General features: G+C 37.2%; 1 protein-coding gene across 1 annotated transcript in view; it reads left to right on the top strand.

Moving 5' to 3' along the window:
* The first annotated feature begins 402 nt into the window (after positions 1 to 402).
* Positions 403 to 27033, top strand: part of LOC108084756 (uncharacterized) — a 50749-nt gene continuing 24118 nt past the window's right edge. Inside the window, exon 1 of the mRNA XM_017181067.2 lies at positions 403 to 945. The gene's annotated coding sequence lies outside the window, so the exon portion shown is untranslated. The remainder of the gene's footprint in view (positions 946 to 27033) is intronic.

Genomic DNA, 27033 nt, shown 5'->3' on the forward strand with positions numbered 1-27033 from the left:
CAAACGAAAGGTATTTCGTTTATTTTTATTTTTTATTTTACTCATGACTCTTTATTTTCGATTCCTGGAATTGACCAAATTGCGGTGTAGTCATTGCAAATGCAGCATAACTGCTCAGGAAAAAATGACATCACTGCAGTGCACTGTGCACTGGTAGCACGACAGCAAAAATGACAGTGGGATAACGCTTTAACATTTCGTTTCATTCCTTTCTGTTTCTAAAAAACGAGATTACTATTTTCTTAGAATGTATTAACCAACACTGTAGATTTGTTAACTTTTTTTTTAACAGAATTTCGCGAATGAAATGGTTACTAATGGTGTATTGGTTTATTATGGTGAAATAGTGTATTATATAGTTGACCGATCCAAACCGATGTAGAGGTTAGAGAAATAGAAAAATGTCCTTCGTTTTATCACAGCGTTGGGCTTGTATGGATACATTTACAAAGGTATTTTCTTATTGTGTTCTGCATTCATGTATTATATTCGTCGTACATATGTGCATACATATGTAAATATGTACATATCCATAAAGAGGAAAGGGAGAAGAGTTACTCTATGCTGCATTGCAGCCTCTGAAATATTTGTCCAAAGCTGAAGGCTAGAAACTTCAGCTCCCAAGTGCAGAAGCCTCTGCGACTTATAACTATCTGCGCGAGTGCTAACGTGCACAGGTGCAGCTCTGGTTGGAATTTCATTATCTTGAAAAGATTCATCGCATCAGGAGAGCAGTTTGATCGATTCGCAAAGACGGCCGGTAGCTAAAGATCGTTACCCTGCTCAGTGATATGATTTCCCCAGGCCCGCTACATGTTATACTACGGTATCTCACAGTTAAAGAGAGGACGCTACCACATACTGCAACTTGAATGATGTACGGCTGGTGCAGATGCGCATCGGACGGTAGAATCTACCCTCCTACGAGTACAAGGTGACCACAAGGTGAGGAACATTTTTATATTTCTTATTGCCGACAACAACAAAGATAGGTATTTTTGTATACATAAACATACATACATTTATCCTACGCTAGGAAATATATTTTATTTTGGCTTAAATATTTAGATATAAATATTAAGATATAAAACCGGAAGTAATTTAATACATGCAACAGCAGATTCGCCAAGAGATGTGCAATTTTCCTAAATTTCATGTCCATAGATAGCTGCTGTATCCTGCATAAAAATCGAAAATGCAAAAATAGCTTATTTGCCCAAGAGCCGTTAAAATGTACAAATGGTTTCGTCTTTGGCTGGATAAGAGTGGGCAATGAAATGAGGTGGGGACAAGTAGGTCTCGGCCAAGTCAAACATGGCCATTTGTTGCAGGTTCAATTTCAGTAGATTGCATACGAAAAGCTGCACAAGGATGAAGAAGTTGTTGTTCATATTTGGACGTGCAGTCGAGCGAAAAAGGAACACAGACCTTCCTTCCCAACCATTCTAGATGGTCGCTCTTTCTTTAGACAAACTTATGTAGAGCTCACATACAAAAATTATAAGGATATGTGCTACGTGTAGTCAATAAATAAAACAGTTGTGCATTTCTCCCTCCAAAATAGGAGAAAGCTCCGGACAGGGGCGGATTCGGCAACGAGACTTATACCAGGATATTATAATTTTCGTAAGAAGTTTCCAACGCAGAGAAGGAGACGGTTCAGACCCTATAAAGTACATTTTTAATTAGCATCAACCGTCGAGTCGATCTAGCCATGTCCGTCTGTCAGTCTTTCCGTTTCTACGCTATCGGCCGACTTCATATATCATATATGTATGTAGGTGCCATTGGAAAATTTATTTTAAAAAATTAGAACTATCCTGTTTTTCAACATATTTTCATCTTTGAAATATGGTAACTTTCTATTATTTCAGAATTTCGACTTTATCATAGAGATTTCATAAGAACTATCAGCAGATGTATAGAAAAATAAAATGCTGTGAATGTAAAACCGTAACTGTAAACTTGAAAACGTATATAATTATGATCTATTTTATTTCTTTTGGGACCCTAATTTATACTAACTCATAAAACTAATGGTTTTGGTACATATGTACATCACCAACCAAGTCCGGCCCTGTTAAAGGCACTCGTTATGGCACAGGAACAGTCCGGGAGCAAACACGTTCGATTTAATACAAATGCGCATGAGTGTGGGAAGGGATCAACGGTGCTGGGGTACACCGGCACTGGGTGGGATTTATGTCGAGCGACGTTTTAAGTCTTCGTCGCCAGCAACAGCTGCTTCACAGACTTAGTCCTATCTGCTGCCTGTTTTTTAATACGGGCACTTCTGCTTATGCAGCTGCAACATATGCGCTTACAAATGCGCTGCAATAAAGTCATTGCGTTAGCTTGACCAGCATTTTTTCAATGACTTTACTTATCAAGTTAAACTTACGTAACGAAAGTTATGGATCGAAGCAGTCATGCATTTGATATCAGAATCTTAATCAATGTGAAATTAATTTAAAGAAAAGGAGCAGGTAATTTGGTAAATATGAGTTAAGAGTTAAGAAACGAACAACTGCTTTTCGACAGATATTCGAGTTTGGTTGACTGTGGCGTTTATACAGTTCTCTATGTTTGGTCCGTTAAATGAAAAAAAAAAGAATAAACTAATCTCAATATGTAAAACAATATAAATATAACAAAACCAATTGGCCATAAAATGGTCAGAATATTAGCAAAATAAAAGCAAGGTCTACATAAAAAAAACGTGTTACACTTTTTCGAATTTTTTTATATAAATCTCTTGTCTCCGTCTATAGTTGTTTTCTCGAATTCAAGCAATTCAAAACAAACCAAGGAATTTGCACGGGACAAATACAGAAGTCACTTTCGCGACTGATTTCAACGAAATGCCAGGAATAATTACACAAATTTTAAATTGTCATACGATAATGTTTTTTGTGCTTTTAATCTCAATCAGTGTTGGTCAATTGGAACACTTCTTAATGTGACTATATTGGAAACAAAGATTTTAGAGAATTTTTTCTGTTTTGGCTGCGGTTGAAATTTTTATAGAAATGACCATATGTTTGTCAAGTCGAGCATAAAAATTCTACATACATATGTACATATATATTATATATTTTATATGTCTGAAATATATATTATATATTTTATATGTCTGAATATATATTATATATTTTATATGTCTAAATCATGGTTCGCCCCAGACTTAAATAATTCATTAATTGATTATGTTGCTTACTAGGTGCAGGAAGTGCTGCTCAGCACAAGTTAAAATGCAAATTTTTTCTTACACATCAAGTTGACAGTTCGATGGAATATATTTTCCTTGAGCTGACAAACATGAGGGACAATAATAACTCCTTGTTGGTTGAATCTATAGACCACATAAAAATACTTACTACTCAAACTTGACCTCTCGTTAAGGTTATGAATATAAAAATACCCGAGGACTTGAATTGCAATATTTTGATAGAACGCCAAAAGAAATGTCATTGATCTATTTACATCTTGTAACTTCTGGCACACCCACACATTTTACAACAACCTGAATACACTTCGGAAAACTTCTATATCTCAAAGTTTAAAGGTGCAATATCCCCTATAGAAAAATGGAGTGCATTCAGGAGCCTGGGAATAGGCAAAGCAGTACCTGAAAAATGTAGGGTATATTGACGGATTTGACCATAACCGACAGTTTTCCGTCATAAACGTACCTGCAGTTGACTTCAATGAGAATTTTGACTAAAAATATTGTTAAGTGTTTGATTTTGTAACATATGTGTAAATCAGTGTGATGTCCTAAGGCTATTTGACAAAATTAAATAAAATGCCATTGGTTTGAATGATAAGAGCCCAAAACTTGTTAAAATATTATTGTCCCAAAATCATGGGACATATTGACTAACTAATGGACAACATTTAAGTTGCACAACCACTTTAATCAAAGTTGCTAAAGATGTGTAAACATTCTGACTGGTTTTCTCGGGTACTAATATAAGATACATGTTCAGTGCGAGTAAAAAATATTGTGAACGAACTAAATGTCACGAGCAACATAAACAGCTATGATTTTGCTTTCTTAATAATAAATTAAAATAATTCAATCCAATTCCTTTTGGATCAGAGGATAATATAAATAAATATATACATATTTATACATAGCATATATCAATTTGTTTTTAATAAAATTAAAAAAAAAACACATTTTTTAAATCGTACCTATAGAAAAACGTATTTTGGATTTAAAATACTAGTCCTTAAAACACCAGATCGCTACTTTTGTATGTCCGAAAGGAGAAGTAGGTACTGTTGACCAAACTAAATAGATTTTCAGCAAAGTTATGCTCTTGAGCTGATTAGCTAAAAAAATACTAATTGCGATCATAGTAAGACAGGCTATGCGGCTAGCAGCCGAGCTATCCATCCATCTTTTTTTTTAAGCAAACTAAATTTTTAGATTTTGCTCTAAATGAAAGAAATAACTTTACCGCTATCAAGATGATTGTGAGAAGCTAAAAAATTAGTAAAAATTTAATGCCTTGGCTTAGAAATGTTTTATACAATTCAGCAGGGGATTTGGAGCCTTGAAGAAGGCGACTGTGGTCTCGCCCCAAGGCGACGGCAAGGGTTGCCCGGCCCTGGGAAGGCCCCGTACTAACACAGCTGGATTTACCTTTACCCCTCAGTTGCGAACCTGAAAGTCAGCGGTCACAAGTCGCGTAACACTCCTGACTTGAGAGACGCCTGTTTAAGACTTGATCTGGGGTCCGTCGACTACCATTTGTCTGCATCCCCGAACTCGATCGGGGACCTGTTTTCAGCCGCCCTCGCTTGGAGAGTATATTTGTACTACTGACGCACAGTAGCGCATTTTTTCACGTTGCGTTGCATCAATCATAACTTTTGAACTAAATAAAAATAATCGAATTATTTAAGCGGCATTTGATATGTAATTATTGTAAAATATATACGTTTCACAATGTGCAACGCTCACCAATTAGGGTATCAATTTGAAAATATCATTTTTTTCCTCTGAAAGCGAATTCTTTAAAACAAAAGTTGCGTCATGTTTTAGCTTTATTTTTGTTGATTTTATTAAATTATTTAAAAATATGTTGAGCACTGAAAAAAATTTTAGTTATAAATTATCTTTTTTTTTGTGGGCTATTTTGACTACATATTACTAAAAATGCATATATTTAGGGAATTTCTAAAAGGTTAAGTATTTCGGGACTATAATCATTTGATTCTATATCTTTCCGTGAAAAAACCAAAACCATGATCTTTGGATATATAGTTCTTGTGTAATGTTACCTGAAAGCCAACCATTTTACCATTTTTTTGTATTTGTAAAGTTTAACTTCGTCCAGTTTTTTTTTTTTTGACTAAAATTAAGGGGGTCTTCTCATTCAAACCCCGTTTTTTGGACCCTTTTTAAAAAAATTCTTATTTGAAAACGCAAACAATAATTGAAAACTTTTTTTATTTATTGTATTAAAAAATGTTCAAAGTAAATAAAAAAATTGTTTTTGCCTCGATACGAGGGTTGTTCTAAGAGTAATGAGACTTCAAACTTGGTTGTGGAAAAAAAGGTGCCGTCCTGGCGGCCACGATTCAGGGTCTCCAGAGCGTCCGAAATGAAAAAAAGGGGTATAATCAGACTAGATGTCATTTTCGGGTGACGGAACAGATTTAAAAAAAAAATTTTGGCGGCCATTCAAAAAAAAAATTTCGATTTCGGGCTTTTTTTGTAGTTTAGTGTAAAAAAAGTAGAAAAAAAAAAAATTAAAAAAAAATCTGTTCCGTCACCCGAGAATGGTGACAATTCTGCGTCGATTCCACTTTGTTTCATGAAAATCGGTTCAGTTGAACTGGAGATATCATGGCCGCCAGTTCGAAAAACGTGGTTTCGAGATAAACGCGTTTGAAGTTTGAAAAAAGCTCATTTTGCGAAGACCTTGCTTCACAAAAAAGGCTGTATCTTCTAAAGTATTTTGAATTTCTAAAAATCCTTTTGGGGACATATACACAACAACCCAAGTTATAAATAAATGCAAAAAAAATTAAAAAAAAGTTGCCCAATAAGAAGACCCCCTTAATGGATTGTTAATGTCCCACTTGCAAACTTCTAGGGTATGCTACACTCGACACGCCAAAGTAAGCGCCAATCTTGTTATAAAATCGTGTTACACTTTGCGGCAGAAGAATAAGAAAACTTCAGATTAAATACTTAATAAGAAAAAAATGCATAGTAGGAATTTGATTTATGATATAATTTATCCATTTAGCATGTTAAACACCGGGAATATTAAATTGTCTTTTTATTTGGCATAAAAGCAAAAAGAAACACTGACAACTCCCACAGCTTGCCAACTGTAAGCCGTTAAAAGCATTTCTTGGAGTACTTGCCAAGTTTTTCATTATTTATTTTAATATCTTTCTTTGCCCATTGGCCTTATTCTTAAAATGTGACATTTTATACTTAGTATGTGTATTTATGAATTTTGGAGCTAACATTATCGTTTAGAAAAGACGAACTTTTGAAAAAATATTTTAAATTAGCATCTGGCTGAAAGGAACCGATAACGGATAAGAAAACTACAAAATTTAGTGACAAGAAAATTTGGTGTAAAGTAGGGAGCTAATTATTATTAATTACATCAATAAAATTGAAGTTCCTGTGTATAATGAACTTTTGCAACATGTAAATTTGTCTTGGCTGTACTAATGGATGTTGCTCAACTTGTTCCCAGAAATATTTGTATTAATTTATCCTTCTGTCATCCGCCCTGATTAATTTCAGGTTTTATACGAGGTATCTCACAGTCGGTCACACACGATTGTACTCTGTTCATATATGGTAATATGGAGCACCAGGGTATTATAACATTCAACAATAGTGAAAAGAAGTAACCATGGTAAATGATGTCGACAGGAACATCAGACGAGCTGAAAATTTGAGCGTATTTTCTCAGCGTTTGTACTCTTTTAAGTAATAGTCAGTCAATAAAGTCAATAAATTTTATTATTATTATTATATAATTATATCTAATTAAAATAGCCAAAATTCGGTCAATTTTTAAATTATGTTCTTTAATAGCGGCTTTCTGTTTCCCTCTCTGTATATATGACACTCGGTCGAAATGTTGCCCAGAAAAGGGACTTCCTTTTGATGACCAAAGGGCCAACTCGCTTCTAAGTGCTGAATTACGATGCATGTTGTGATAAAAGAGCGGTCTGTATAGCATTCCATAATACTGCCTGCTCTGTTGAGCCCATTTCTCTTGTAAGATCGGACGAAGTTTGTACTTAAATCGAAAAACTTCGCTCCGGTGAAGCTCCAGAACTTGAATGCATCGATACAAGAGTAGCCAAGGTACATTGTGCTCCTGTTCAACTCCATGTTGCGTATTCACCACTTCCCCACGCAATGGAAGTGCGCCGTGACATTGATGATACTAGAGCCAGGCAAATCGAAATACCTTGTTGCGTCTTATCGAGGAACGCAGCATATTCTAGACGCTTTTGAAAACCGTAAATACAGCTCTGCTGTCTTCCTAGAAATGAAGAAGCCTTCGATCGAGTGTGGCATGATGGATTGCTTTTAAAGCTAAAAACCCTTCTACCAACTGCCCAGTATCTGCTCTTAATACTGTCTTCCCACACAGCGCATTTGTGAGGAACGTTTGGGATTTTTCACAAATGTGAAACTCGTGTTCCCACACAACATTAAAGCGCATTTAGCATCCGAACAGCTGATCGATCAGCTGTGGCTCATGAAAACGTAAACAAAGGCTGTCGAATTGGCAGTTGCAAATTTGAAATGGAGCATTTACCAACTATTTTGGCTGTTGTACAACAGCAAATAGCACAGATTGCGTCAGAATTTATCCGCAATAAATTTAAATGAATTAAATGACAAGGAATTTTAGTTTTTCTAATGATTTTTCTCTAACAAAGAGCAAATTCTCCGAAGAGTGTCTATAGGTGGTATAGGCATCCAAAATCTTTAAAATAAGGTAGAGGTAGGCGGTTTATATTAAATAGTAACAATTGGGGACATATTGGGTTAGATTTTAATGCTGAACTAACGCCGGCCCATTTGGGAAAATTCGGAACGGCAAAACCTTATGGAGCATTTGTTCAACGGATGCTAAATGCGCTTTAATGCTGTGTGGGAAGACCCTATTAAGTCGCATTTGCCGGGGCAAAAATTCATAATCGAACTAAGAGGGGAAAAGCCAACCATCAGAATAAGTCAAACTGACTCACCTCAAGGTAAAGTTTTGGGTTCCCAGACAAACGGGAACACTCCTGGCAACGTATGCTAATGACACAGCGTTTATTGCAATCCTTCCGTGTCGAAATTAAGCGTCTACACAAAACTTATTGAATCTATATACTGAGTGGACGAACAGGTGGAACATATCTATAAATGCAAATAAGTCTCAACTCTGCAATTTTCCCTGAGGCAATAGGGCCATTATGCCACCACATTTTAAGCGAGCATATTTGTAGTGCTAAAATCAGGCACCGGTGCCGATCTCTGCTCTGTAAAATATTGGTTTCGAAGTCACTGTCATGGCATAGTCTTTGTGGCTAACTAAGAAAAAAGATAAACCATTAACAGCAAGGATTACGGCGCATTTTTAGAGCGATATTTAGAGCTCCGATTACTTCCTCATAAACCACCTTCACCCGACTTGGCTCCTTTGGTATATTATGTCTTTCTAAAATTATAAGACGGTTCATCAATTAAATTTAGATCGTGGTGTTTTTTACAAATTCCAGAAAGGTTTTTTTTTTGGCAAGAAAAAGCGAAAAAGCGATATAATTTAAAATATGAACGGTCCGATGGTCCATCTCAACTTAATTCGTTTCGGTTAATCAAACGTGACGTCATGATCACTGGAGTAGTCTCAACCAACATCGGTTATGTTTCCACCGTTCTTAATTTTATGAGAAACATCACACATTTCCAAAAACATAGTTGCAAAACTAGACTCATAAATGCAATGTTCTCCTTTAGTAAAATTATAAACAGTACCTGTTAAATGGTTTAATTTGGTGATTCAGTTCTCTTCAAGAGTTTCTGGAGGCGACTTTTCTAGTTAATATCAGATCCGACAAATATTAGAAAAAATGCAGACATTACTTACGCACCTTCCAATTTCCCTCTGTGGGGTTTAAGCTATATTTAGTCAAATCGTTTCAGCTGTATATTGAGTTTGTGCAACTAACACTTTTGTTTTTCTATGTATGTACGGTTATACCCGTCCTTAATTTGCTTTGCTTCTTGTTTTTCCTCCTCTGTGAAGTGCACAAAAATTTTGCCTCCGTTGCATCAGCGTTTCGGCCGCGACCGCAAACCCCACACCGCCTATAACCCATCAGCCACTTTCCACTTCTTAGTGGGACTGCTTCATGTCTTTTTTTGTAGCTGCTCAGACGGAGGGTGTGGGTGGCACTCCTGCTTAATGTTGATTCGCTTAGGCCTATGCCCTAGTCTAGGTCTGAGGTCCTAGGGCCACTATACTATATGTGTGAGGTCCGGCGCAGGCGCCAGCAGCACGAGTGACGCTTGACTGTTTCTGTGCGAGTTTGAATAATTCATTTGGCTATTTTCTTATCTTTATATGAGAACGTTCTCAAGTCAGTTTTTGTGGTAGGTTAGTTAGCCGTCGGGGCGAATTCCCCACGACCAACCCCAATCCTAGCCCCACCGCCCTTCCCGGCGAATTCACTTTCCCAATCCAAAGTCCCACCCCATCTGCCCACCTTGACTCTCGTCGCGTGGCCCACTCCGCAGCCGCTGCCCCCGCATTCCTCCCGCGCCCGAGTGGCTTTCGGACCCGAAGTCGTGTTTTGACTGCTCCATTTCCATTCGTTCCGCAGCCTGGCATTGCCAGAGCCTGCATCCTGTCGCTTCAGTTGTGTGGCAGTAGCCGCTTTGTAAACAGTCTCGCCGTTCACCCACCGCGTTCTTCTGGCCGCCTCTTCAGTGCCGAGTTGCCGAGTTTTCGTCATCGTCGCCAGTCGGTTTAAACCCTGCATCACTTGTTTGGCCATACCGAAGCCTGGTGATACATTTATTCCCGAAACTTTGGGAAGAGTCAAAGAAAATTAAAGTCCCCTTTGTGCTTGTGATTTCAGTGAAAGTTGTGCTTCTAAACCCGCCAACGTCTTGTTGATGAAAAGTAAAAGTAATTCCGAAAATGAATTTAATTAGCCCGACCAATGTATAATACGGATTTCAGAAGGCCTTTCATAACATTTTAAGTTATATAGTTTAAAGTTGTTTTTGTTTTACACTAGCTTGATTTTAAAATTTTCAAATTTAGACTAATGAAACACTTTTTTCTATCAATGCCCTTGCCCCGTCCCTTCTCATGCAACCAGTTTCCCCACCTGTTAAGCTGACATTCATCATACGCACTGTGTTCAACAACTTTATATATGTGGTACATAGAAGCTATATATTCTTCGAGTGCTCCCACAGAAATTTTTAAAGTTCTGCCTCCACGGACTGTGCTTTATGTGTGTTGTGTGGCAACTACTAGTTCTCTCGGCAGCTGCAGCCATTCCACTTCTGCGACTTCCGTGCCCAACATCTTAGTTTGTGTGTGACCATCTGTGCAATTGTTGACACCCACAGGACATACACCCATGCACTCACGTGCACAACCGCCTGTGTTCGATACAGCTGGCGTTGTCGGCTTGAAGCGCTCCATTTGTGCAGCCGAATGCTCAAGGCGGCCAGATATTTATGCCCTAACCTGATGGAATACGGATTATTACAGTTTGCACGAAGAAGAAAAAGTTAACACTTGTTGTAGTCCTGGAAAATGTATCAGTGCGTAGACGATGGCCACCGCAAATACTTTTATAACTGGCTTTCCTTTTCCCTTTCTCTTCGTGTGCGGCTATATACCGCGCACCGAGTTCATTGCCCTTTTGCGATTAGAACAGAGTGGGGGCTTATAGGAAGTATAATATATTATTAAGGCTGCGGAAGTACCCGCTAGAATTTGCTTTAAGCTCGACTGCATCTGTTGCTTATTCTCCACCTTAGAGTCCGCCCGGAAAGTAGAGAGAAGCCAAAGCACTTGTTGCAAAAATGCAGTGAAAAAATTAAACCCACTTGGCGAATTACTCTACCCTTTACTCGGAGGCTATACAAGTACTCAACGGATATATTATTTATGAATTATTAACCTACAAATGACCAGGACCTCTAGCCAAGTTCTCTATCGGTTTAAGAAGTCTGTACTAGTCTGATCTAAGCTAGTTCTGGTTTTAACGGCAAAGCTTATGTTGACAAATCCATAATACGAAATAAACACCCACAAACACAGACACTTGGGGGCAGACTTAAAAATCCACGGGCATCGCCTTCTTATTCTCCCCTTTCCTGATGTCCTTTTATTTATCTCGCTTGCTCATTTTTTTGTTTTTGTTTTGCATTTTCAACGAGGCCAAACCGCACACACGCACGCAGCCATGCAAATAACCCCCACACACACACACACGTACTTACATGTATGTACATAGGGAAGAAGACAAGGCGTGACAAGTGCAGGCTTCATCCGAACGTGCCATCTTGCCCTTCCCCCGCATCACGTCCTCCCCCCAGCATGACCAAAGAGAGGAAAAACTTTAACTAGATGCATATATAAATTGCGTTCTATATATTTATGCCTTGACATATACTCAAATGCATCACGACTGCGGAGCATCAGAGGGCGGGAAGTTGGCAAGGCTTTTATTAAGTATGCCTATAATGGTAGGCATGAGCATACATTTGTACTTAATATTTATAGCGAATTGGCGCGACGAAGATGTTAATAAGCAGAAAACGCATAATTGATAAGTTTTGTTAATTCAAATTTAAAACGAAAAGCATAGCCTTTTGTCGGGAGTCTCGACCTTACAATACTCAGCCACAAACTTTTACGTTATTTCAAGGTTTATTTCAACCTGCTGCTGGCACGTTTTATCTGAAAGAAAAATAAGTGTTTACTGGCCGTCGAAAAAAAGAATTGCTCTGTATACAGTACATATGTACATATATACATATCTATATGTTCGTTTTGTCAATGCTAAAATGCTTTAAATTTTAAGGGAAAACATAAAACAAGCACACCCACAGTATCGCGTATTGGGCTCTACTTTATTGCAGTTTCAGCTGGGAATTACACATTCAAATGCCACTAGGTTAGAATACAAATTCCATCCTTAAATTAGGGTTTAGCAGATCGCACAGAGTATCCTATATATATATATATATATATATATATATATATATACATATATATATAAATATATAAACGTTTCGTCTCAAGATTCGACAATTGCCATATCACAGATTGTAATAAAAAAAAAACGTAAATAAGTATTCAAGATACAAAGTACAAAATAATTACAAAATGAATATATCTAATATATATTTATAAGTTTGTTCCAATACTAGAAAACAAATACAAACAGATGATGTAAACTGAAAAAAAAAAATATAATAATTGGTCTTTAAAAGATAACTTATCAAGTAATAATTTTTTTCATTTATTTCGACATTTTTGTATAATACAATTTTTGTAAATACATTTTTTAAGACGGCATTTGAGGACGGCATGAGAGGATGTAGATATACTCATTTTTCTAATAAATAAAAATATAAAATATTTTACCAATACTTATTTCAACTTAAATTGAAACTTTGGCCTACCGCGATAAAGTTTTTGCCCGCAAGTCAAGTCCTGCCATAGGTATATTTCCTTGTCAAATACGCACTCTGTTTTTAATATGTCCCTTTCGGGCTCATCTGAGTGTTTTGATATTTTCTCCCTGGGGCTTTTGCGCCATCTTAACTTGCACTGAGCCCAAAGCATTCTTTTTTAGTTTTACTGCCTCAATTCGTTTTCCTCTCCATAAATAAAAAAAAAAAAATGTAGGTGAAAATATACATAAATAATGGGCACAAGCGCGTCTTTTTTATGAAGTGTTTGAATGTGCGAGTGTCAACCCAGGGCACTGTGATGAGGGAATTGCGAGGGCGCCGTCTGCGAAAATTATAAAACAGACGACGCAGCCATTCTGGTCGAGGAGTGGAGCTCCTGGCAAGACGGGAGACGCTGGCCTCTGAAGGCGGATATTCGCCCCCCGCTCTGTAGGCGTGTGTAAATAGCAAAAACCTAGTCCTTACACAAGCAAAGTCATCATGGAATCTATACGAAGCAGAACTCAGCTAAACAGAATGAAAAGCTGGGAGTGAGAATAGACCTTGAGGGGGGAGGACGAATGATAAAAAATAATAGAATAGAAGCCATGACAAATACGTTTTCTTTGCCGTTTTTGTATTACATGCCCTGAGGTGGTGGGACGTATAAAGTTTGACCTCCAATCAATAAATCACATTAAAAATGAATTTCCGAAAAATGTCAGGGAGAGCGTGACGAATAACTAGCCTAAAAATGATCGTTGGGGCATAGCTTCTTAGGGGATAAGACCTTTAAAGATAAATAAAGATTGCAATATTTTCGGGAATCTTTGACAACCATATTAAAAAAAGAGTTACGAATTAGTTGTTATATTTGTTAATTTTGTTTTTAGTTTATAAAATACATACATAAATCTCTGTTAGAGGGTATAAATACCTACTTAAATTGCTTTCCACTTTAAGCTGCTCACGTTAATTTTTTAACCAAAGTCGTTCTTTGCTTATACTAGTTCAGATGATTAGTCGATAGTTTGAAAGTGCACTTTTCCACATGTTGAATGCTGTAGCATTTATAATATACATATACATACATATGTATGTACAGGGTTGGCCACATTTTACGTTGGTATGTTAACATTGAATATCTTTAAAAATAAACAACCGATTTTCAAATATGAGATATATTTATTTAGTTTGGTTCAGTACAATTTCATCAGACAAATTTTTGAATTTTTGCTGCATTGCCATCACTTTTTCTAGCATCTTAGGTGGTATAGCAATAATTTTTGCACAAATATTTGCCTTATGCTCGTCAATGATTTTAGGCTTGCTCAAAAAGAAGCCCAGAGGCGTCAAATCTGGAGATCTGGGGGCCCATCGATATCGCCTTTTTTGAGTTTTTTGAGTCAACACAACTGAACGACTATTTTCAATGTAAAGCGTCACTATTTAAGCGCGTTCTTATATATATAAATATATATTTCTGGACAAAGTCGCATGGTAGTAGACCACTGACTATTTGGCATATATGGCACATATGTATGTAATACGAATTATGTATGTAAGTGTCTCTCAATGGACACTGTACTCTACTACTCTACTACCATGCGGTTTTGGCTAGGACTCTGATCCTAGTAATGCTCTTAAATTTATACAAAATCTTCAAATCTTAGAATTTTTAAATACGATTATGCACATTTTTCATAATTAAAACTAAGTTAAGTGTAATGTTAAATGGGAAGGTACCAAAATCATGTACTGGGGCATGTCTTGTGACTCCGGAATACTTTGCTTTCAGGGAGGGTAGAAAATTCGGGTATTTTTTGTGTAACCTACACTGCGTGCCTAAAAGTCATAATTATCACACGTTCACATACCATATTCTTGTTTTTGTTGTTCTTCTTTAAACTCTTAACAATAATTTATGTTTCTGCTGCTGCTAATTGTACATTTTGTTGCTCTTGCTGTTTATAATGTAAAATTTATTGTGTTTGTGCATGTTTGTTATCGCCTCGCCGTTTCGCGTCCTCGCGTGGATTTTAACGAAAAATGTGTGGCCACCAAACCTGGATTCTCACTCCCACCTTATCCTCTTTACACATCCCTGTGTATTTATGTTTTACAGCGTCTGCAAAAAATATTATGAAATGTAATAAATGAATAACAAAATACAAAACAAACGCCATCAATTATTCATTAATAAAAGCACAAACAGAAATAACCAAAAATAAAAGCTTGCGGCGCGTCGTTCTTTAAATATTTTATAAATTAATTCATCAAACAGCATAAGCAAAATTGAAAATACAATAAAAAGGCAGGAGTTAATGTAGTGCCTAATTTAATGTGAAATTACAGTGTGCAGACAAAAGATCATTAAATACCAACAACCATAAAAAGCTAATTATTTTTAATAGTGATAGCAGAGTGAATGCTATTGCTGCTACCGTGAAAACAGTTTGCAAAGCAAAGTTATAAAAAAAAACCTTGTCGTTGTTTTGAGTTTTTGGACAGAAATAGCGATAAACGTTATTAGCGTTGTAAATCGGTAAGTTTATCTCTAACAATATTTCGAATTACTTACAAAAATGATTAAAAAATCAGGAAAATAACCTGGGAATACCATGACAGATATAGCAGAAATAGATTTCATCTAAATTTGTGATTTTTGGGACAACATTTATGTTTTCATATACATATGTACGTGTATTTTTATATACATCTTCTAATATCAGTCGAATGTACTTTCAGGGAAGTGAGAAAAGACTGACTGGGTGACTGTGTGAACTTTTTAGGTGCTGTAACACGATTTATATTTTCAAAGCTATCGTTATGTTATCATAAAGTATTTGGGGAAACAACAAATTGAAACCTTCACATGGGTCAACTAGCACAATCAAAAACTACCAATAACTCAATTAACAAATGGATCTTAAGGGAAAACTGTCTACGAGTATCTATGGGCAAAAACGCAACAGCAGTTGTTACATGTAAATGCGGTTCGCCTTGTGACGAGCTTGGAAAAAGTACCGAAAACTCTTGAACATAACTTTTTTCCCTCGGTCTTGGGGTCAAAAACTTTGCAGAACCAAAGAGAGGCGTAGGTGAGGTGAATCAGTATACTGTTTTGCATTTGCACCACATTACTTCAATTGTATTCCTTTTTTTTAGACGTTTCCTGGGGGCAGAACACCCTCTTATTTTTTTCTCTGCTGTTGAATCGACTCTATTTGTTGTTTCTCTACTTTCTATATTACTTTGGCTACATTTATAATTACCAGTTTATGTCAAACTTAAATTTTTCGAAAGCGCAAGCTACTGAAGCAATGCTTGAGGAATTTATTTATTTTACAAGGCTACAAGGCTGACCTTATAGTTATTGCACTAGTCAAAATAAACAAATAAACTTTTCCTTTTAGCCACACATTAGCCAAACATCAAAATAAAGCTCAATTAATTTATTATTAATTTCTCTAAGAACAAATAATTTTATATGTATATTTTGTAAAGCATTATTATTATATCTTTGATTCATAAGGAGACTACTTTTTAGAGCCCTAGAATGGAAAACTTGTAACAATTGTTCGATTAGAACCATTTTATGTAAGATACGATATTGTAAAGCTCTTGTAAATAATTTACATACTACGATTTGTCAAAAGACTAGATTACTTTAGGGACTGAAAGTGAGAATATGTACATTTTTTGGGAATGGTGAACTCCGATTAAAAATCAAGATCAAGTTTAGTAACAAGAGCATTAGTTTAAGATACAGTGACGTTAAAGACCTAAATATAACCAACAATATATTACACCTTTAGATTGAAATATCACAAAAACCGGAACGTTTCATTGAAGGCGGATTTCATACATTATGGGAGTTGTTAGTATTGTAAACCCCTAATTTTTAAGGTTGCGCGCCTTAGTGTGACCAGCTATTGTAGAGCTATCGATAAGAGACCAATCGTAGATTTAAGTTGGATTTTGTAAACTGAAGAGACGGTCACTTTGGATCGTAACAAGATGGAAGAACAACGTGTTTTAGATCGCAGAAAAAGAAATCTTGTTTAATAAAAGCAATCCGTGTGAAATATTATTTGAAAAGAACCTAGGAGTTTACAAATCAGGTGTGGGGTTCGCCCAAAACATTATTTCGTGATGAAATACGCCGACATACTCAACCTGACGATGGAGGAGCTATCTAAATGGTTTTCGGAGAAGCACGTGCCGTTGACCGGGAAGGAGACCATTCACCAGTTGCGGGGAATGGTGAAAACCATAGTTGTAGACCAGGATGATGCCGCCTTGATGGAATCCGGAGAGCTGAACGACGACATTGGCGTGGCGGAGAGCGTTGCGAATAGCGTGGTAGAGCAGAACGGAGAGCGTCGTGGGAAGGGAGTGCGAGCAGGAGGATCGAGGGCCAAATGAGATGGCCGAAATCATGAGGCAGATGGCGCTGTATGCAGCACGAAAGGATCTTGCGGAGCTAAAGGCGAAGGTTGCCGCCTTGGAAGGCAACTCGCTGGACGGCAGGCCCGTTGTTGATGCCAGGGACCTTGAGGCTAGTTTGCGAAATTTTTCTGGAGACGATAACATGTCTGTGCACGTTTGGAATTTCTGATCCGTGTCCGATTCTGTCAAGAGATGCTGTACCTATTGGACCTCGCGAACCTATTGGACCTTGCGAACTTATTGGACCTCGTGAACCTATTGGACCTTGTGAACCGTGTGAAACTTTTATACCTTGTCGATCTATTGAGTCTTGTAAACCATAGGAATGTGTGTATGATCGAGGTCGATCAAATGTCAGGTTGCCCGAATGTAAACCCCTAATTTTTAAGGTTGCGCGCCTTAGTGTGACCAGCTATTGTAGAGCTATCGATAAGAGACCAATCGTAGATTTAAGTTGGATTTTGTAAACTGAAGAGACGGTCACTTTGGATCGTAACAAGATGGAAGAACAACGTGTTTTAGATCGCAGAAAAAGAAATCTTATTTAATAAAAGCAATCCGTGTGAAATATTATTTGAAAAGAACCTAGGAGTTTACAGTATAAAAATAATATAATTTTATTTTCGTTAATATTTTGTTCACGTTACAATATAATTTTTTATGTTTATTATTTATTATTGATTCACACAGACTTAAAAGTGTTCCGTTGTGTAACAGAGTGTCTTTAAATTATTTTTAGCTTGCTAGAAGAAGAATAGGTTTATTTAGGGCCTTAATTATTTTATTTTAAAACTTTAACTTATACAACGCTAATACATTTGCGATAAAAAATTGTTGCTTATTATTTAAAAATGAAAATATTGCTGCAACAACGAGTGTGCTGGAAGATTTAAATGACATATTTGCTTTCTGAGCTATGAGTTGTGATTTAATTTCCATATTCCGTGCATTTATAGAATTTATCACTGGCACATGAAATTGTATTTCTTCCTCCTAAGAAACATGGCGTCTAAAGTTAACTTTCTCTTGCAGGTTAATAGAGTGATATACATACATACATTCTTTTTTTAACTTTGTCTTGTTACTTTATTTTTATGGCAACAATTGTTTTCAACCTCACAATATAATATGAAGTTGCATTTGTGTCCGCTCCCAAAATTTTTGTTAAAAAAAACTAACATCTACATAATTTCTGTGGTTATAACATATGTATGTTGAATTAAAATATATTTTTAGTGTTAACTAATGTTACAATATTTAAGTCAGAAATCATTTATTTAATAATCATTTTCACAACGATTTTAGTAAATTTTAATTCTTGAGTGAATTGAACTATAATTCCCTAAAAAAACTGTAATCGTATAGTTAAATTTTATGATGATAGACATGTATGACTACAACTTTTATTAATCTTGTAGATGTTCTTTATTTAAATTATTTACAGAAGGTAGAAAAACAAAAATTACAGACAATAATCGAAATTACTGACGTACAACAATAAATATATTATAGTTAATTAGTTCCTCCAATTTTACCAAGCATTGTACAAATGACTCTTTATACCTATTAGCCATATGGTACAAGGGTATTACAGCTTGGTGCCATCCGAGTATGTATACATAACAGAAGGAGGCATCTCCAACTTCTCGATCAGCATTACCAGCCGAATAGACTTAGCCATGTCCGTATGTCAATCTGCCTGTCATTGTAAAACAGCATATCTCAGACATTATAAAATCTTGTGCTAAAATTTATTCACGCCCATTTCAAACCTTAAAAATCTTGAAACCAGTAACTAAGCGATTAATTAGACCGGTGAACATTTAAATAAAATGTGATAAAAGCGAATTATTAGACTATAAGTTTATGTGTATTGTATAATAAACTTTTGCAACACCTTTTTATTAATTGAACTCATCAATGGGCATTGCTTAACATGTTTCTAGCAATATGTTCCCGGCAATTGTCAACATTTGTCTTAATTTGTCAACATCTTTATTCAGATCTCTTTAATTAATTTTTTTTTGCCAACAATGCTTTGGATAAGGGGTATTTCATAGTCGGTCTTACTCGACTGTTGCTTTCCTACTTGTTTTTGAAAATAAGTTCGACTCGCTATAAACTACTGATTTTCTTGTTGGTATTGCCATTTTAAGCGAAAATTTAATTGGAATTTGCAATGAATATTTAAACAAACGTGCAACGGCCAGAGTGTGGTAAGAGAACAGTGGTAAGGGAAGCGAAGGCAGAGGGAGGGATGGGCTGCACAAAATGAACAGAAGTGTTGAGCAAAGTGAATGCGTAATGTGGTTTTGCACCCAGAACAGGAAAAAACAACAAAAAAGAAGTAAGGGGCTGTCAGCTGTTTTTCCGAGTATAACTAGTATAACTAAATTTTTTTTTAATATAGTTACTTTATCATAAGGTAAAGGCAAGCACAAATTAGGTACAATTGTTTTTTTTTTAACTTATTTTTCATATTTTTTATTAGAATTGTGAATCGATAATTTACGTTCTCTTACCCAAAAACCGGAATATTATCTTTCGATGGTCTTTTATTCGTTAAACTCAGAAAAAACGATGTGTTGTCGAAATATTACAAGTGCAAAAAATACGTTTGTTTAGGGTATTCTTGAGGTGGTGTAACTTCAATACGATTATATTTTCTAGACGATAGTTACGGCGGGTCTTAAAGTATTATCTTGCCCTTTAAAATCGGTTTTAAATTCTGAATATTTCAAAAACCTGACGTAGGAAATTTTTTGAAACTTTGACGTTTGCATTGAATAATTAAAAATCGTTCCTTTTAGTAAAATAAAGCCTAACAGAATACCAAACTTTTGAAGATCTTCCTGGGCTCTCAATTTAATTGTAAATATCTTTTTAAATTTAATTTTCCTATATGATGTAGTGATAGTGGTCCAACTCATGGTCTACAGAAATTATTCCATGAACATCGCGCTGCTATCAGGCCGTTGAATTTCGTTGTTTAAAATTATTTGGCCAAACATTAATTTGGAAAATAAAATTTAAACTAGCCTAAGTGCTCTCTTCGCCATTGATCGACCTCTCCGAATAAAATGCCATTTTCAGTCGGTTTGCTTTTCCGACTTGCTTATGAGCGTGACAACCACGTACAGCCTGACGTTTCCACCGATTCCGCCGTCTGTCACTTGTGAAATTGGGCGGCTGACATGTTTGCCACTGTTTTTCCTTTTTCATTGCTCATGTTAGAGTAGGTAATTTTTTAATGCATTTAAACGGCTGTCAAGTGGCCCACACACGCCACTTCACCTCTGAATCCGCACTTCAAAGCCGCTCTGCCCCCGCCTTGGTTTTCAGTTTTACAAAGTGACGCGACGCGAGCAGTTGCCCAAAAATATGCAAAACCCGGCGAGCACTTACGACAGGCCCCGGCGTTAGGAAGGTAACATCAGGTCGTGCCATGTATGCAGCCCGAATTTAGACATTCAACGTATAGTTTGTAGCTCAGGTTCCATACACCGAAGTGTGAGGCCAAATGCCAATAAAGAAATAATTTCTACGTCCTGTTGATGGAAAAGGCCGCCGTGACTCTCGAAGCTTTAATTTCTTTAGTTATCGGCACAAAAGTATACTTACTGTGTGTACCCTTCATGGGGAAGATTCACCGGCTAACAAATTTGAGAGAGGATATTAAGCACTCTTGAACTGTTCGAGCCTAGGGTCTACGCTTTGCAGAACATCTAGGCTTCGTTATTATAGAACGTGATTTTTATTGCCCTTTGTTTTCGCCACTCACAACGTCGGCTCGCTTGTCGGAGCAGAGTCAAGTAGAGGACATACGAAATTGAAATAAAGTACAAACATGTTGCCAACTTTTTGCACAGCAGCAGCAACAACAACAACTGTCTGTCATTCAGTCTGTCGGCCTGTGGAATGGTTTAGGCCCATAACAACAGCGGCGGTGACTTGCGGGCGTGGGCTGGGAAGGGGTGAAGAGGCAGGAAAAAGTTTTAACTGATTACGTTTGCTGTTGATAATGTTGAGTGACATTTGGTTTGCGTATTAACTTAAGTGAGCGTCGGCAGCCGCCCCTTGCCCCTCCGGCCACCAGCATGCACATACGTACCTACATATGGACGCCACCCGAAGCACCCCTTCAGGGATCTTTCCGAGCCGACTCGGATTGCCAGGAGGTTTGTGTTTCAATTAAAAAATTAATTTTTTAATGGAGCCCTGCGGCGTGGGTTGCACTGCCCTGAACTGAAGCCGTCCTTAGAAATTAATGTTTACAAATAAAAGCAAACATTAACCAGAAATGGAATAATATTGCAAGTCGCGTATGTGTGACTCCCAGAGCTGTGCGGAGTTTCTTGAACGTTCAACACCCCGATTACTGCTTTCATCTCTGCTACCCTACGCCGTCGTAGTCCTCTTCATTCAAATCTGGTTGCTGATCAGGTAACAAGCAGTTAACTCAGCCATCCCGACATGTTCCAACACACGTAAATGAAAAACGAAAGCACAACTTGGGCGCACCGAAAACTTGCCCTTAACATTAGTCGTGTAATTGTATGCTTGGGCTCTAGAATCGCTCAGGGTGTATTTTTGTCGCGTTGCCAAATTCAAATATCTTTTAAGTCCTTTTGCCAAGCCAATAAACCAGCACTTAACCGCAATTACCCCCCGTTTTCGGCAAACAAGAGCGAGCAAAGAGCAGCGTTTTTTATGCCACTCTCGTGCTAGTAACTTCCTCCCTACCCTCCCTCGGCATGTGCCCTGCAATCAGTCTTCATTTACACTTTGCACCTGGGGCGCTTGGCTGGCTGTTAGTCTCTCAACTCTCGGCTCCCAGTTCAGCCCGGCAACACGAACGGAGTGCCCTGCAGGAGCGGGCAGGTGGGTTGGGTGTAAACCTAAACCGAGGTCCAACAACTTTAAGCTCACATGCAAGCTGTGTGGGCTCTCGAGGAGGAGGGCAGTTTGAGTTGCACAGAAAGAGTTAAAGTCCAACAAAAACAAAATTCTGTGTTGGTCCTAAAATCTGCTACAATCGGTTACTACAAGTTCATGGAGAGTATAAGTTTCACAGGCAGGATCATGCCATTAGGGATTCAAGGAAGATTTCAGCAACTTTTCGCTCTAGATGTTCTGCAATGATGGGTAGCTAGGTGTCTATCAACTGATTTCTGCCTCTGGTTTTTATTATAAAACTGTGTACAGGATTTGTTGTAACAAAGTTGCCCTTTCATGTAACGTGAACGAGAACGAACAGCAACCAGCCCGGGCCAGAGGCCTGGCGGTAATGTGAGGGAGCCAGGAGGCAGGGACCATTCTGATAATAGGTGTAGTCGTATTTCCGTTTCCCCATTCTCCATTCCCAACTACCGCTCTGGCCCCACTCTGAGTGAGTGAGTTTCATGTTTGGTTTGCCGCTTTTGCATTGGCTGTTGTTGTTTTCGAAGCTATTGTATTCACTTGACTTTTATTTCATCATTACAATTGTTGCTGCGGCATTGTTATTGTTAACATTCTGCCCAGACTTTACCCAAGCCCCTTCTCTAACCACCATTCTTGTCCTTAAAAGCAATGTTACATATGTATATAAGTGTGTGTATGTGTGCAAAAGGGGTTTCGGAAAAGGTTGAGACATTTAAAGTTCCACGAGGACGCAGCCGTTAAAGCGGAAATTAAATTGTTAATTGCAGATACGTTTTGGTTTAATGTCGAAAACAGATGTGTATGTTGATCTTCTGATTACCCTTGCAGTATACACGAAATTTCGACCAGAAGTTTGTAACATCTTTTTTTAATTTGATTAAAGAACAGTTTTAAACATATCTCGCAAATAACTGTTGACCGTTTTTTTTTCTTACGCTCTGCTCGCGAGAACAACCGAAAAAAACATATATCCTCGTTCTCTCTCTGAGCATTAAGAGATACGACTGACACTCGCACAGAGAGACTTATTAAAAGACCGATTGACTGAAACAGTCAACTCAAACGGTATTTTCAAAAATTTGTTTTCGTTTTGGAGTATTTAAATAAATTGTAGCACGGTCACTTGCTAAATTCTTTATTTACTTCATATACCACCATACATGAGCAAAAGACTTTTTTAATCGTCAGTTAAGAGCAAACCGTCCGTGAATGATCAAGAACCGAAAAATTTGATCGTCGGTAAAGCGCGATCAAAATTCAATTGGTTGCTCTCGGACTCTTTTCTCAAAATCTAAGAGAGAAACACCTATTTTTCGACCGCACGAATCGGTCAACACTTATTTGTGAGCTATGGTTTTAAGTACTGAGTGGACTACCGTTTCTCCCTAAAAAGCTATTAGACATATTAATAAACAGGACTAAACTTCTTAGCTGTCAGTACATAATACTGACCCACATCACCATTTATCGTGGTTATTATTCTGCTGATCCTGTAACCAGTTTGGATTTTTAGACCCAACAAATGTCTTCTTCGAACGATTACGATTACAGGATCGTTTTTTTTTTCTAAAGTTATTCATTAATTAGTTAAGAAATAATTTATTACAAAAATTTGTGGCTTTCTTCTCTGACTTGTAACGAATTCGGGTTGTATGTTATATTATTTTAGGAATTGGGTATTATTATCGACATAGAACAAGACGATAGTAACGACAAGCCCCGAAAGTGTGCCCACAGAAACTGTGAAGTCGAGCCGCAAAAGTTATAGTATCTTTCGACAGTCTGATTATTCATTAATCGAAAAATACTCTACATTTTGTTTAAAATGAAAATTGAAAGCTTCTAAAATAGGATCTGTTAGAGTCGAGCTCGGGGTTGATAAGTTTTCATAAGGCTAAAAGACTTTTATGTACTGTAACTATTTCTTGGCATTCAAATGTCGGGAGTCCTTCTGACTATTGCTCAATTTTATGACTTAGTTGCATTATGAGATGGTATTAGCAGTGGGTGTGATAAAGGTCGCTCTCTGATCTATTGATCTATTAGAGAATTAAATAATTGACAATATAAGACTGAATGGTTTAACACAACATATGTAGGTTTGGCGCCCCATTTTAAATTCCATATCTCATTTGTTCCTCGCCAAGTGTGTATACACTTTCGTAGTGATGGTCAAATTTTCAGAGTTGCACCGAAAAACTATCGCCTAACTATCGCCAAACAAACCTTGGTTAGATTTTAATGTGTTCTAACGGCGGTCCATTTGGGAAAATTCGGAACGGCAAAACCCTTTGGACAGTTTGTTCAACGGACGGTGAATGTGCTTTGACGGTGTGTGGGAAGACCCTATTAGTGACTGCGAAGTCGCTGAAAATATAGACTGTATGACTGAAAAGCCAGTTAGCTAAAGAGTTCGTTTGAAATAAAGATTTTTATGACAAAATTAAAACCATTAGTCTAAAATAATTAAAGATTATATCAAAGAATTCATAAGGTAAGGTCCATGTCATGCGATTGAGATTATATATAAAAATTAAGTGGCAGACTTTTCAGGTTTTACGGTTGAAAATATCGGAGATACATAGCCTATATTTTCAGTAATTCGGTCATTTAGTCGTAAAGAGAATACCCAGTATATTGGAAAACAACATCGATGTTGTTATCGATAGTCGCGAAATCATCGGTTTTTCCCCACCTCTAATCCACAGGCTGAAAAATTGTGATCATATGTTTTACCCACTCTGAGTGTTGCGGGATTTTAAAACTGTACCAAAGTATATCCAAGTATAATACTAATACAAGTAAAAAAAGCGTCAGTAGTTAAAGTCATGGAAATGTAAGTCAATCTAAATACTGAAGGTCTTAAATCTCTTTGTCAAAACCCACTTTCTGCATTCAATTTTAGTCAAATCTGTCGCGTTTGCCTGGGAACGTCACCTGTAATGATCAACATATTCGACAACGCTCCAGGACTAGGGATCTCCATTGCCGATATGATCACTCAATGCACTCCCTACGAGATTTCTGAAGAAGATTGCTATCCCGAAAACATCTGCGACTCTTGCCTGCACTGTGCTCGAACCGCCTTCGAGATACGCCAAACCATAGAGACGAGCCACCAGATCTACCTCCAGATGAAAAATACTAAAAATCTACCAGTCAACGTAAATCACGGTGTTGGCTTCAGCGAGAGAAAGAAAAAGCATAAATGCCTTAAGTCGTCTTCCCATAAAAGTATTCTTAATGCACACGCTGGAGAGAAACCGTATAAGTGTTATCACTGTTCAAAGTCATTTTCCGCGCCAATTTATCTGCAAAGGCACATCCGAACTCACACTGGAGAGCGACCATACAAGTGTTCCCATTGCTCAAAGTCATTTTCCCAGAAAGGTAATTTGACTGCACATAACCGAAGTCACACTGGAGAGCGACCATTCAAGTGTTCCCACTGCTCAAAGTCGTTTACCCATAAAAGTACTCTCAACGAACACATCCGAACTCACACTGGAGAGCGACCATACAAGTGTTCCCACTGCTCAAAGTCATTTTCCCAGAGAAGTACTTTGACTGCACATAACCGAAATCACACTGGAGAGCGACCATTCAAGTGTTCCCACTGCTCAAAGTCATTTTCCCATAGAGGTACTCTTAATGTGCATATCCGTAGTCACACTAAAGAGCGACCATACAAGTGTTCCCACTGCTCAAAGTCGTTTACCCATAAAAATACTCTTAAAGCACACATACGAACTCACACTGCAGAGCGACTGTAGAAGTGTTCCCACTGCTCAAAGACGTTTCCCAGGCAATCTCATCTGCAGAGACACATCCGAACCCACACGGGTGAGAGGCCGCATAAGTGTTCCCACTGCTCAAAGTCGTTTTCCCAAAAAGGTCATCTTAAAATACACATTCGAACTCACACTGGAGAGGGACCATACAAGTGTTCCCACTGCTCAAAATCATTTTCCCAACAAGGTCATCTTAAATCACACATTCGAACTCACACTGGAGAGCGACCATACAAGTGTTCCCACTGCTCAAAGTCATTTTCCCATAAAAGTTCTCTTAATTTTCATATCCGAACTCACATTCAATAGTTTGATTATTTGTCTTCTCTGAAAAGGACCAATCAACGCACCCCAAGCCACACGGAATACGCAAATCATTCAAAATTCTTTTCTTATTTTATAAATAACTGGATTGTTTCATAAATAACTGGATTTAACATTAATGATACCTGCGCATTAGCTTGCACAAATAAATAAATTTACTTGAATTAAAAGTTTGTTTTTATTCTGACGAAAATAGTATAATACTTTGGTATGCTTTGCTTGCCCCACTCCATTGAGCCCCTTCAAGCGCGACACGAAACACTCTATAATATTTTTTGAATACACGTAGAAACTGGAGAAAACACAAAGGCTGAATACTGGTTATGCTGATATGATACAGGCGCATTAATTATGGCCATATGATACACTAATGCAGTTTTCATTAATTAGCTACTTCATTAGAACCTTGAAAGGGTCCACTATATGTGTCATTTTGCTTGGAATATTTTGGTAATACGACTACGGCCACACCGACCGTAAAAGGTAAACAAAAGAAACGGCCGCCATTCGCGGCGTATTACTATGAATTTCTGAATTCGTCGTCGAAATATTCTTGCATAAATAAATGCAGAATCCTTTAAATTTATGTTTTTAACCTATAATGCTTAAAATTTTTTTAATTATTACCAACATAAAATTTAATTAATTTTACAGCGCAAGAACCTTGCCACCGCAGAACATATTATTTTTCCTTATTTTCCAATATTTTTTTCAGTTCAAAAACCAGCGAAATGATATTAAAATAAAATTCTCATTGTGAGACCATACTGTCAATGAGCTGGCTAATACATTTTCAATTACAATTTTCTTCATTAAACCCGTATTTTGTTATCGAGTATCTAGTATATA

Source organism: Drosophila kikkawai, chromosome 3L (assembly GCF_030179895.1).
Source record: "Drosophila kikkawai strain 14028-0561.14 chromosome 3L, DkikHiC1v2, whole genome shotgun sequence".
NCBI lineage: Eukaryota > Metazoa > Arthropoda > Insecta > Diptera > Drosophilidae > Drosophila > Drosophila kikkawai.